We start from the raw sequence: 12,515 nt of genomic DNA on the forward strand, positions 1-12,515 counted from the left end.
CTTGTTAAAAATTTGGAAGTGCTAAAATAGGTTACACGATAACTTTCCATTTCAATAGATTACAACTCTTTTCTTCTCCTATAGTCCACTTAAATTATTTCCTATCCACTCCCATCATTCCAGTCAATGGTCCACAAATATAGCTCAAACTTCTTATAAAATTTCTATAAAAACTAGCTAGTCCATAAAAATATCTTACCTCTTGTTGGCTCCTAGTTTAATAGTGATTATTATTAGTAGTAGAAAATAAAATTCATTATACCTAGAGGTAGCCAATGCTCATTATTAGCATAATAAACTATGTCACTAGGCCAACTGCATAAATCAAAATTGCTTCCTACACTTCTAGCTCTGCAAAACCAAGGTGGAATTACCTTAGGGATTCAATTAACTTCTTGACTCTTATCCTTAATCCCTATAAATAGAAGATATGGTCAAATTTCTCTAATATATGTGAGACAAATATGAGCTATAGTAGCTAAAAATAACCCATAAATTCCCATAGATAGATGATGATGATCTTTATACACTTGATACAATATTTGATTGATTTAGATTTGAATATAAATTTGATATATGTAGAAAAAATTATTTCAGTTTGTCTCTTATTTATATGACCAGTTTCTTATCCATTGCTACATAAATTCAATTATTAGTAGGAGATCTAATTCAAATAGCTAGTAAATGAATTTTATCAACTATAATCACCAATTCCCATTCTTATAAAATATGTGTTTTATAAACCCATAGACCCTACTAATTCATTGAAGCACTTCCTTAACTCCTTGAATTAAAAGCAACAATAGAATCAATATACAATCTATCCAAATTTCATACAATCAATTAAACTTTATTTAACTGATCTCAAAGTAAACAAACTCATAAAATTGAGACAGATATTGATAATACAGATGTAGTGTAAGTTCCCTTTTGTATTATCCTTTGAAAAGAATAATACAATAACTAATAGAAACTCAATGAAAGTAAGAATATCTTACTGATTCTATCATTGACATGAAAATATCAAAAAATTACAAAGCTTGAAAGTAAACTTAGAAAACTAGACATAAAAATGGATCAGTTGTACTCTTGAACAAAGAAAAATTACAAAATTCTCAAACATTTTCTCTAACCTTGGGATCTCACTTATATAGGGTGAGATGCAACAAGCTTCAAGTATAGAGAACTAATATCTATCCTTAAGATAAAAATTTTAACATCATTACTATCATAAAGGACAAAAATTTGTGCAATAGAATGTCTTTCATTATGAATATTCTCTAGTGGGACCACTTTCTATTACATCTTTTGTAGCCAAGAGGATTTCATGATTGGCCTTTCTATTTTTATTCACCCTTAGGGTATGTGATCATTGATTTAACATGTAGGGGCCTTACTCTAATACTTGTAGGCTAAGATGGACTTGAGATATTATATATGTGCCCTCTTGAACTAACAAGTTGACAATCACCATTGGTTGCTCTATTGCCAAGTCATCACTTTGGAGCTCCACTGTTGGAATAATCAAATAGAAATAATACTTCTAAGGGGGGGGGGGGGTGGTGGGGAATCAAAAGTAATACATTTTATCCATTAAAACTTTTAACTAAAAGAAAACTTCATGCATGTAAACATATCAAATAAGCATAAAGTAAACACATGCATCAACAACACATAACACCAAATTTGGTAACCTAGAAACCCTCCAAAATGATAAGGTAAAATTGGGGTGGGCATGATACCCACAAAATCACTACAGCAATAATGTTTGACCACTTATGTTTGTCTACCCTATTAAAGGCTTCACACTATGTCAATAGTGACCAGGTTAAAGGATTTACAAACACTTTAGATGAACTATCACCCTATTAAAGGATTTTATCACCTCTTCAAAGGATCTACAACCTAGCTATTAAGCTAACCTATCAACATAGGATTTTCCTTCTAATACAATTTCTAGAGAGTATTAGACTAATAAACCTGATTGCTTACAATCTTAAATTGCTGATTTCAGGCATTCGTTCTACTCATTCTGATCTTGATCCTCTAAGATCTGATATCTGTTCATATCTCTTGCTTTGTTCTGATCAACTAGATGTTGCAATATTGCTCTATTCCTCTACGTCTTTTCACTTTTCCACTAAATTTCACTATAGTATACCCATACACTACTCTCATCCACACATACAATGGGGTTTCATCCTCCTTTTAAGGATTTTGAAGACTTAGGGTTAGGTATGGATCTATGATCCATATTGAATCACTATTTCCCACTCATTCCTTGCACTTTTCATATTGGTTGCATGCCTTCTCCAATTTTCTTATTGGGGGCATGTTGATTGCATAGGAAATGTAAAGGATTCATTCTTATCTTTAATATCCTTCAAGTTACTTCTATGTCGGATCAAAAAATGGTTTACATCTAATTTTTTGAAGGCACAAACTCATATGTTAATTCTATGTTACTCGACACATACTAGATTACTAGTGCTTGACACATATATGATTATACTTTGCTTGGCACCTATAGAATTCTATCTTTCTCAGCACATGTATGAATCTAGCCTGCTCAGCACATGTTACATTTTGGTTTGCTCAGCATCAACTATGACTCGAAACCTATATATCACTTAGCTCATATGGTTCACTCGACACTTGATCTTCACTCAGTACCTAAAGATTGCTTGACACTTGAAGATCACTTGGCACCTACTTTGGAATATATAGTATACTCAACTTCTATGTGAAAATTGGTTAAGTGTGTTGACACTCAATTGTCAAAACCAATCTAAGACCAACAATCTCCCCCTTTGACATGAGTGTCAAAAACATTTAACTAAGCATTATTTATCTAACCTTATGTGTACATTATCCCATCTATTTAGCATATATAAAAAAATTCAAAAACCTTGTTCAAATTTTTTTAAGAAACAATATACCTTAAAATTTGTATAACTCCCCTTGAGCTAATTGTGCCATTTCATTCCTATAACAAAATTTTTTGTGTTGATACTCTTTGTCTTTGCCCTATTTTTGTACTTTGTACCTATGTTACCTTCCATACAATTCCTAAAACATTGTATCTCCCCTTTTTGGCTATCTACAATCTTTCCCTTTTATTCAAAAGAATGAATGAAATACTTAGTATTCTCCCCCTTTGTTATATCTCCCTTATTATATCTCCCCTCCCTTGATTTTATTTCTCCGCCTTTTTGACACTCATGTCAATGGGTGCTAAGGAGTAATACCATATTTTTCCAAAAATGTATTGTTGACCTCCATTATCATCTTAAGAGTTGCATCCCAATTCTCCAAAGCAATTTCTAGTGATGTATGCTAGATGGCAATCTTTGCATCAAGATGTACAAGTCCATCTAATGTAGAAAGATTAGGATCTTTCTTTAAAATAATTTCAGCATAGACTTACTCTTTATGAGGTACTTCCAAATGTGGGGTTATGGAAGATTGAATCTACATTAATTAGATTTCCACTTCACTTGGCTTCCATTGACATTTTCTCACTTAGAACTAACTATCAACTCAGTCGCTATTAGCAACTCAACAACACTTGTAGAAACTTTAAGTTTTAACTTGGTATCTTTTCCCATATTATTTTCTTCTTTGCAGTGCTTTTTTGTCTTGGGACTAATGCATCATATAACTTTGTATATCAATCCCATACACCTATTCTTTCTTAGTTGGATGAGATGTGATCACTTGACCTATTAGGTGAAGTGATCCCTTTGTTTGATGAGTTTGTTCTTTTGTCCTCTGATGTGTTCAACATCAACTTTCTCTTTACCCTTGTTGATTTCTAACTTGGGCGCCTTTGACTTTCTTTGGCAATTCCTCCTGATATGACTAGCCTTCAAGAAACTAAAACATGTGGTTTGAGTTAACCATCTATTGTAGTTCCCTCTAATATGTGTTCTTATGCAATTTTCAAGAATGTGTCTATATTCTTGACAATAATGACAACTATACCTAGTGTTATAATCCAATTGTGATTTTGACCATGGTTACCTTGTTGCCTAAGTTGGTGTTCATATAGGCTTTGATTTGCACTCAAAAGCTCTATATCCCTACTTCTTGCAATTGTACCAGTGACCTTAAAATTTTGGTGTCTTGACAATCCTAGTCTTGCATTCATGTGCTTGATGTCCCTACTTCTTGCACTTATGATAGTAGCTTGCATTCTTATACTTATCATGTTGATGGGAATTCTTGCTCCTACATACATTAGAAGTATGTCCCTTTTTACCACAAAAATGACAAGTAAGTTTAGTGTTCTTACCTTTGTTACTCCTTTCTTCTGTAGTCTTGGATGATTCTCCTTGTTTAGTGCTAGTGTAACCAAGTTCTAAAGTATCATTACTAGCCCTTGGTGATTTTAGCAGCTGCTCAAAGTACTTAATTGCCTCATTGGGTTTGTTGAAGATTTTTGCAACTTCCTTCTCTCTTTTTAGGTCATTTTGCAGTTGTTCATTCTGTATCTTTAGTGTAGAGATTTCAATGTCCTCCATATTTAGCTCATGATGTGAATTCATCATTTGGCCTAAGGTTTCCAGCTACATCTTTGAGATTCTTTCAAACTCAATTGTCTTCTCCTCCAGTCTATTGGTAAGATTTATCTTGTCATCTTCTAGCATAACCTTGTCTTTAATGGCTCTCTTCTTCTATTTAGTTACTTCACAAATGATTATGGCTTGTGATTCTTATTCAAGCTTGAGTATCCTAATTTCTTCTACTTGTCCTCGATTCTTCTCCATCAATTCTACTATTTTTGCATCCAACTCTTTAAAATTTCCATTGGAAAACACTTTTGTGGTATCAATCTCCTTGTAGTGCATGTCATTTTCAGCTATGGCTATATCCTTTCTTCTTTTCAAATATTTTCTCATTTCTTCTCTAGCTTCCTCCAAGTTGTGTAGAGCAAGTTGTACATCAATCACCTAATTCTCTATGATCTTCCCAAGTTTGAAGACTTCCATCTTAAGATCTTTTCTCAAATTTGTTAGGCTTCTCCTTCTGAGAACTCAGCTTTGATACCAATTGTTGGAATAATCAAATGGGAAGAATACTTCTAAGAGGGTGGGGGTGGGGGGGTGTGGGTGGGGTTCTGAATCAAAAGTAATACATTTTATCCAGTAAAACTTTTAACTAAAATTAAACTTCATGCATGTAAACATATCAAATAAGCATAAAGTAAAAACATGCATCAACAACAAATAACACCAAAATTGGTAACCCAAAAACCCTCCAAAATGAGAAGGTAAAACTAGGGTGGGGATAATACTCACAAAATCACTGTAGCAATAATGTTTGACCACTTCTGATGGTCTGCCCTATTTAAATCCCACCCTATTAAAGGATTTACATTAAGTCAATGGTGACCTAGTTAAAGGATTTACAAACACTTTACATGAACTGACACCCTATTAAAGGATTTTATCACATCTTCAAAGGATCCACAACCTAGCTATTAAGCTAACCTATCGACATAGGATTTTCCTTCTAATACAATTGCTAGAGAGTATTAGACTAATAAACCTAATTCCTTACAATCTCAAATTGCTAATTTCAAGCATTGGTTTTGCTCATTCTGATCTTGATCCTCTAAGATCTAATATCTATTTGTATCCCTTGCTTTGTTCTAATCAATTGGATGCTGCAATACTACTCTGTTCCTCTAAGTCTTTTCACTTTTCCAATAAATTTTAATATAGTATACCCATACATTGCTCTCATCCACACATACAATGGTATTTCATTAGACTTAGGGTTAGGTATGGATCTATGGTCCATATTGAATCTTTATTTCCCACTCATTCCTTGCACTTTTCTTATTGGTTGCATGTCTTCTCCAATTTTTTTATCGGTTGCATGTTGATTGCATAGGAAATGTAAAGGATTCATTCTTATCTTTAATATCCTTTGAGATTCTTCTATGTTGGCTCAAAAAATGGTTTAAATCTAAGTTTGTGAAGGCACAAACTCATTTACTGATTTTGTGTTACTCGGCACATACTGGATTACTGGTGTTGGGCACATATATGATTATGCTTTGCCTAGAACCTATAATATTATGTGTTTCTCGGTAAATGTATGAATCTAGCTTGCTTGGCATCAACTATAACTTGAAACCTATACATCACTCATCTCATATGGTTCACTCAACACTTGAAATCACTCAGCACTTGAAGATTGCTTAGCACTTGAAGAACACTTGGTACCTACTTCAGCATATATAGTGCACTCAGCTTCTATGTGAAAATTAATTAAGTGTGTTGACACTCAATTGTCAAAACCAATCTAAGACCAACATCCACTTTGGTAACTACAACTGGTTACTTTTCCTTGTCCTCTTCTTCTTTTATTGATGTATCAATTATCTATACTTCATCTTGTTCCATCTCTTCATCATTAGTTTCAACATATTCTAACTACTTCACATGAACTAAATCTGCCATCCACTTGTCAAAATGTGTGTCATCTGGCCAATCAAAATTTAGAAGATCATGTTGTTTCTTTATAACATATTATGTAATTTTTTCAATCTCAACAAAATCATTTCTTAAAGAATCAAAAAATAATTGTACTTTTACAACTTCCTCAGTTGTGGCTTCCCACCATGCATTTTTTTTCACTTAAAACTTCATTCATTTAGAGGAAAAATAAATCATCTAATTTATAGGCCCATTTCTCCTTACTTTAAATTTATCCTTTTTATATAAAGCATATGGGAATAGTTTGAAGTTAACACTCTTATATTTGTCCAAATAACTAATGATTCTCCTTTGTAATTCAACTCTTTTACCATCAAATTCTGAGAGATCATTAGCAATATAATAAAAAAATTCTATATATTCAAATGGTAAATTGATGATAGAAAAACATAAAAGAGTAACCTCTTTACTCCCGTTTCTCCACTTATTGACAATTGGCTTCAAGGCTTCATCATTTTCCTTTTCTAATTGTTCATAAAATAAGGGCCAATCAATTTTATTAACTAAGTACAAGAGAGCTTTTCTTAGCTTATCCTCATATTGTACATCTAGTTCCACATGCAATGCCCATAGTTTACTATTTTCTTCTTTAAAATATTTTGCAGTATAATACTATGGCCTTTGTGTTGTATCTAGAATCTCAATGAGAGGAGTGAATTTAAAAGGCTCCACTGGTGGGTGAGGATAAGTTATTCTCGGCCTAGTGGATCATCCTGTCAACTTATTCTCTAGTTCAATCCTCTTTTGAACATCTTTATTGTATGCAGCCAAAACTTTCTCATATTTATATTGTAATTCCAACCTTTCCCTTTCATCTCTTTGAGTTGTGGCTAAGGTAAAGCTAGCTGATCCAACACCTAGATGTGCAGCTTCTACAAGAGTAGTTTCTTGAACACTTTTCACAATCAAGCTACCTATCAAGCCAGTGTCATTAGGCTAGTAAGAGCTAGTCCTTGACACTTTTCTCATTGACCAAATGACCAATACAGCATGGTCCTTACTAAACTTAGCACCTTTCATTTCTTTCTTCCCCTTTTCCTCTACACTCATTTTATCTGTAATGAAATAAAAAACCATATCATCTACAATATCCTAATTGGGTAACAATAATACCCCAGGTGCCTTTATCATTTGTCTCCCTTCTTCAAGGGTCTATTTCTTAAATTCTTGCATCATCTCTTCTTTAACTTGGTGTTGCATATCTATCTCTTCCATCTCTGGATGCTCTATTTTTAATTTTCTGCATCTCTCCTCAAACATTTCAATGCTTGTTCTCCAAGAAAATTGGTAAAAGGCTCTAAATTTGACAAAATAATCATCCAATATAAATTCATGGCAAGCCTACTCCATCACAGGGTCTAACTCCCTTCCATTGTTAATTCAAGGCTTGGCATTGGAGGTTCTTGAGGATTTCCCTCTTCTAATTTTACTTCAGTAATGAACACTACCCCTTAGGAGCCCAATTGTTCCACCTACTCCCTAGTGAGTTGTTCATCTCCTATTTATAATGTGGATTGAGTAGGTTAATATTCCTCAATTTGAGGTGCTTGTTCCTTTTCTGTTTTATGCCTCTTGGGAAAGAGCTCATCAGGTCTTCCCTCAAGAACAACACCAGTTGATCCCATTATCTATTTTCCTTTATCTATAGTGGCTCTTATATTTTGTATAACACTATAGCTAGGTCTCTTTTGAACAATCAACTACCCTAATCGTACTGTGAGAGTAAATGATAATCTCCTCGTGACCTCTTTGGTCTTTTTTGGAAAAGAATTGATAAAGAGCAGTTTCTTTTCATTCATGACTTCCATAATTTTAGGAAAAGTGGTCATTAGTTTATTTAACCTATCTGCCTCTATTTTTGTATTAGCTAGAGGATTGTAATTACTATCAACATAATGAATGAATTCCAAAACCCTAGAATAAACCCTCCATTTTTCCTTTTTGGTCTCTTTCTTTTGTAAATAGAACTCATTCCTTATTATGTCTTTAGAGAAATAGAATTGGTGGTCTTTTGCACCAACCTTAGCCCTTTTTCTAAACATTTCAAAAAATCCTTTGGTATCACAAAAATGGGGATGAGACATAGCCATCTTGTACTGGTCAAGGAATTTATACAAGAATAACCAAACACCCTTTTTGATTATGAAATGATGGGCCATATTACAAGTAGGGAAAATTGAGCCTATGCTTCTTCTAGGCAATTGTGCTTCCTCCAATCCCCCTAGCTACCACAGCATCTCAACTATCCCTACCTTTAAAGGCACCTAGTAGGGAAGTACATGGGGAGTCCCTTAGAAACCATATACCCTAAAATTGTAGAAATAGGGTAAGGTATGATATCAACCCAATTATGTGATACTTTCAAATCAAAAGGATTGTACATAGCTCTAATAAAATCCATCAGTACCTTGGGAACTTTGGGATTGTCCCTTAATAAGAGACCTCTCAATCTAGAGGCAAAATACCTATCAAACCTAATAAAACTAGCCTCCTCTACATCCCAAGTCATGTCTGCACTCCAAAATTGGACTAGTAGAGCTTCTTCTTCATACTTTCAATTCAAGACCATCTCCTTTTCAAAATGTGTAACTCCTTTAAAAAGGAACATGTGCATTAAAAGTGAATAATAACCAAAATTATTTTCCACCTTACTCTTTGCAATTCCAACTAACCCTATATGGATTTCCTCTACTATATATGATGCAAAATAAAAAATAATATCAACACCAAAAGAGGAGATCTAAGTCATCATATACATAAATTTTATTGGCATAAAATTTTGTTCATCCTTGCTAAAAACCTACATAGAGTCATATAACTTTATATGGCCCTAGAAGTGAAAATTTCCTTTTTAAAAGGCTCTATAGTAGATGTTGTAACCACTAAAATTTTTCTAGTTGAACCCAAATGTGCCCTTAATGTACCCTGCCTGATCATATCCCTCTTAGACAAGTATTCTTTCTCCAATCCTGGCAAGTCAATGGTTACATGATAATCTAGAAGTGGTTCTAAACCAAAAAATTCTCAAATTTCTTTAGATTTTATTCATACTAGGCATTTCCCATCTATTCTTCTCACTATCTTGGCTATTGGGTCATAATTTTGGGCAATGGCCATGACTAGGTCAAAATTCATAAAGACACCAGGGACCACTAGTTTTCCTAGATCAAAATTCCAAATGTTTCTATAGGGAGAAAACAAATTTATTTCTGAGAACCACTTTTTAAAAAGATGGAGCCCTATTTTAGTATTAGTAGCATCCCTAGCCCAATTCCCTCTATCATATAAGCCATCTGCAATCTTGAGCCTAGGGTTCATAGAAATTATCTTTTTCATCTAGGCAGACTCATTTGTAGACTTAGGCCATAATTCAAGAAGGTCGTCATGTATATGTCTACTTACATAATCTACCTTTCTTGAGAAAACCTTCTTTGGAGACATGTTTACTAGTGACATAGAATACTAGATTTCTTTATTGTCTAATGGATTCAAATACTTACTTGGTTATCTTTTACTCTTTCACTACAATTCTACAACATAGTGTGAATACTAGAAATTCTTTCACTCTTTAACCACACAAGGAACAATTCTTCAATAGCTCTTAGTTCTCTAAAATTCTAAAAATCATTTCCATATAGAAGAAATGGTGAAGTTTTGTAATATATCTCTGGTTCCAGTTTACATGGGGAGCATTCAATTTTCATAAATGAATTGTAAAGAGAAATAGGGTGGCATCACCTTCTAATTTTGAAAACACACCATTGATTCTAAAAAATCTAATGATTTAGGAATAAAATCATGAATGACTCACTTCCAATTTGCCAAGTTGGTAGTCAACCCAAGCAAGTTTCTCCACATAATTTTTTCCTCCCACTATTTGTAACTTATTTTGGACCCACTGGAACTTGTGGACATGTGTCATGATGTACATTTTATGAGTGTTTTACTACAACTATGGTGGGTCCTTCTATTTTTCTTTTGGTTGCCATGTTGTGTGCACTAAAGGTCAAGCAAGTTTCCATAGTGACATGGAAGCCATCATCAATCTAAGAAGATATGATGGTGTTAATGAACACAAATCCTCTTCTAAGTGCAAATCTATGTGGCATGTGACATCAGACCAACTTGACATGCTAGCATGGTCATTTATAACAATTCACCCTTTGGTGTTGCTTTTTGAAAATATGTCCCACTATATTTTTCCTTTCATTAGAGGTCACTATGTCACAACTGGTGAAGTTCTTATAATTTTTGGTGGTGACATAGCGACCACCATATTTTTTGAAGTAAATTGGCATTGTAAAGTACGCATGTTCATTGCATGGTTCACTCTTTACTGCACTTGACACATTTGACATTCCATAATGATGACAAGGCTTATTTGTGATAGACAAAAATTATGGTGTCATATTTACTTTTGTCTCTACCATGTTTCTCTTTTTCAGGAGGTTGACATGTCATGACTGGTAAAAATCTTGCAATTCTTGTGGTGACATAGTAGTCATCATTGATCTTCAAAGATCTACCCATGTGGACAATACACATTAAACTCATGCCTATTTGATTGGGTCCCAAGTGTAATACTTACTTGGTCACTATGTCACATGAAGTAAAATGGATGCAAGTTTTTATGGTGAAAAGTTGACTATCGTAGATCTTACAAAGATCTAACTGTGAGAGACCTTTCAAGGAATTATGAAGCAAAAATGAGAATTCTTTAAAAAGTTCCTAAAAATATATAATATTTCAAAACTGATTTTCCTACTCAATCTTCAAAGGTGAAACATATGACCTAAAGGGATTTCTTAGGGCTTGAATTTGGTTTAAGTAGGGTTTTTTTTAGGGCTAATTACTTGAAAAGGAACCAAACCCTAAATTGCTCATAAAAACTAGGAAAAATCATAAAATGACATAATCATAAAATATGAGGTAAAAACATGACCAACACCTTTGTAGCACTCTTTGGAGTAGGCCATTAAAGGATAGCCTTCACTTTCTTTGGGTCCATTTTCAAACCTTCTCCTGAGACTACAAATCCTAGGTAAATCGACTCTTTCACAAAACTATAGTTCTTCAAGTTTATTAGCAACTTTTCCTCCCTCAACTTACCAAACACCTTTCAAAAATGCATCAAATGATCCTCTGATATTTTACTAAAGATGAATATATCATCTAGGTAAATAATGAAAAAATTACTTGGAAACTCCTTCAGTGCTTCATTCATGAGCCTCATGAAAGTGCTTGGTGCATTGGTTTTCACAAAAGGCATGAGTAACCACTCACATAATCCTTCCCTCATCTTGAAGGTAGTCTTCCACTTGTCTCCTTCTCTTATGCGAATATGATGGTATCCACTCTTTAGATCTTTCTTTGTGAAAAAATACATCTCCACTCAAATAGTGCATAATATCATCCATATTTGGCAATGGAAATCTATACTTGATTGTGATCTTGTTGATAGCCCAAAAATCTATGCACATCCTCCAATCTTCATCCTTGTTTGGTGTTAATACTATTGGTAAACCACATGGACTCAAACTCTCTTGAATTAACCCCTTCTACAACAAATTATGACATTATATATTCAACTCTTCACTTTCTATTGGTATCATTATGTGTGTTTCCTTTTATGGCAAACTAGCTCCTGGAATCAAATCCATCTAGTGATTGTTCTTCCTTGTTGGGGGTAATCCATTAGGTACATTATTTGACACAATATTAAAATTCTCCAACAAATCTATGAATTTTTTAGGTACCTCCTATACTTCTTCTTTACCATCTTTTGGGATTACAAAAAAACACATATGATCATGCTTCATAGCTTGGATAAACTCCTTTCCATTAGCAAAAACTTATTCTAGAAGCACTACATACAGTTTCTTCTTTCTCCTTTAATGGCTTCAACTTATGCTTCACTCTATCCTTTGTCAAAGTATAGGTATTTTCTCAACCATCATATACAACATGTCTATTAAACTATCATGGCCTGTCCAACAACATATGACATAT

Source organism: Cupressus sempervirens, chromosome 1, assembly GCF_028749045.1.
Source record: "Cupressus sempervirens isolate cs-2001-9-10 chromosome 1, ASM2874904v1, whole genome shotgun sequence".
NCBI lineage: Eukaryota > Viridiplantae > Streptophyta > Pinopsida > Cupressales > Cupressaceae > Cupressus > Cupressus sempervirens.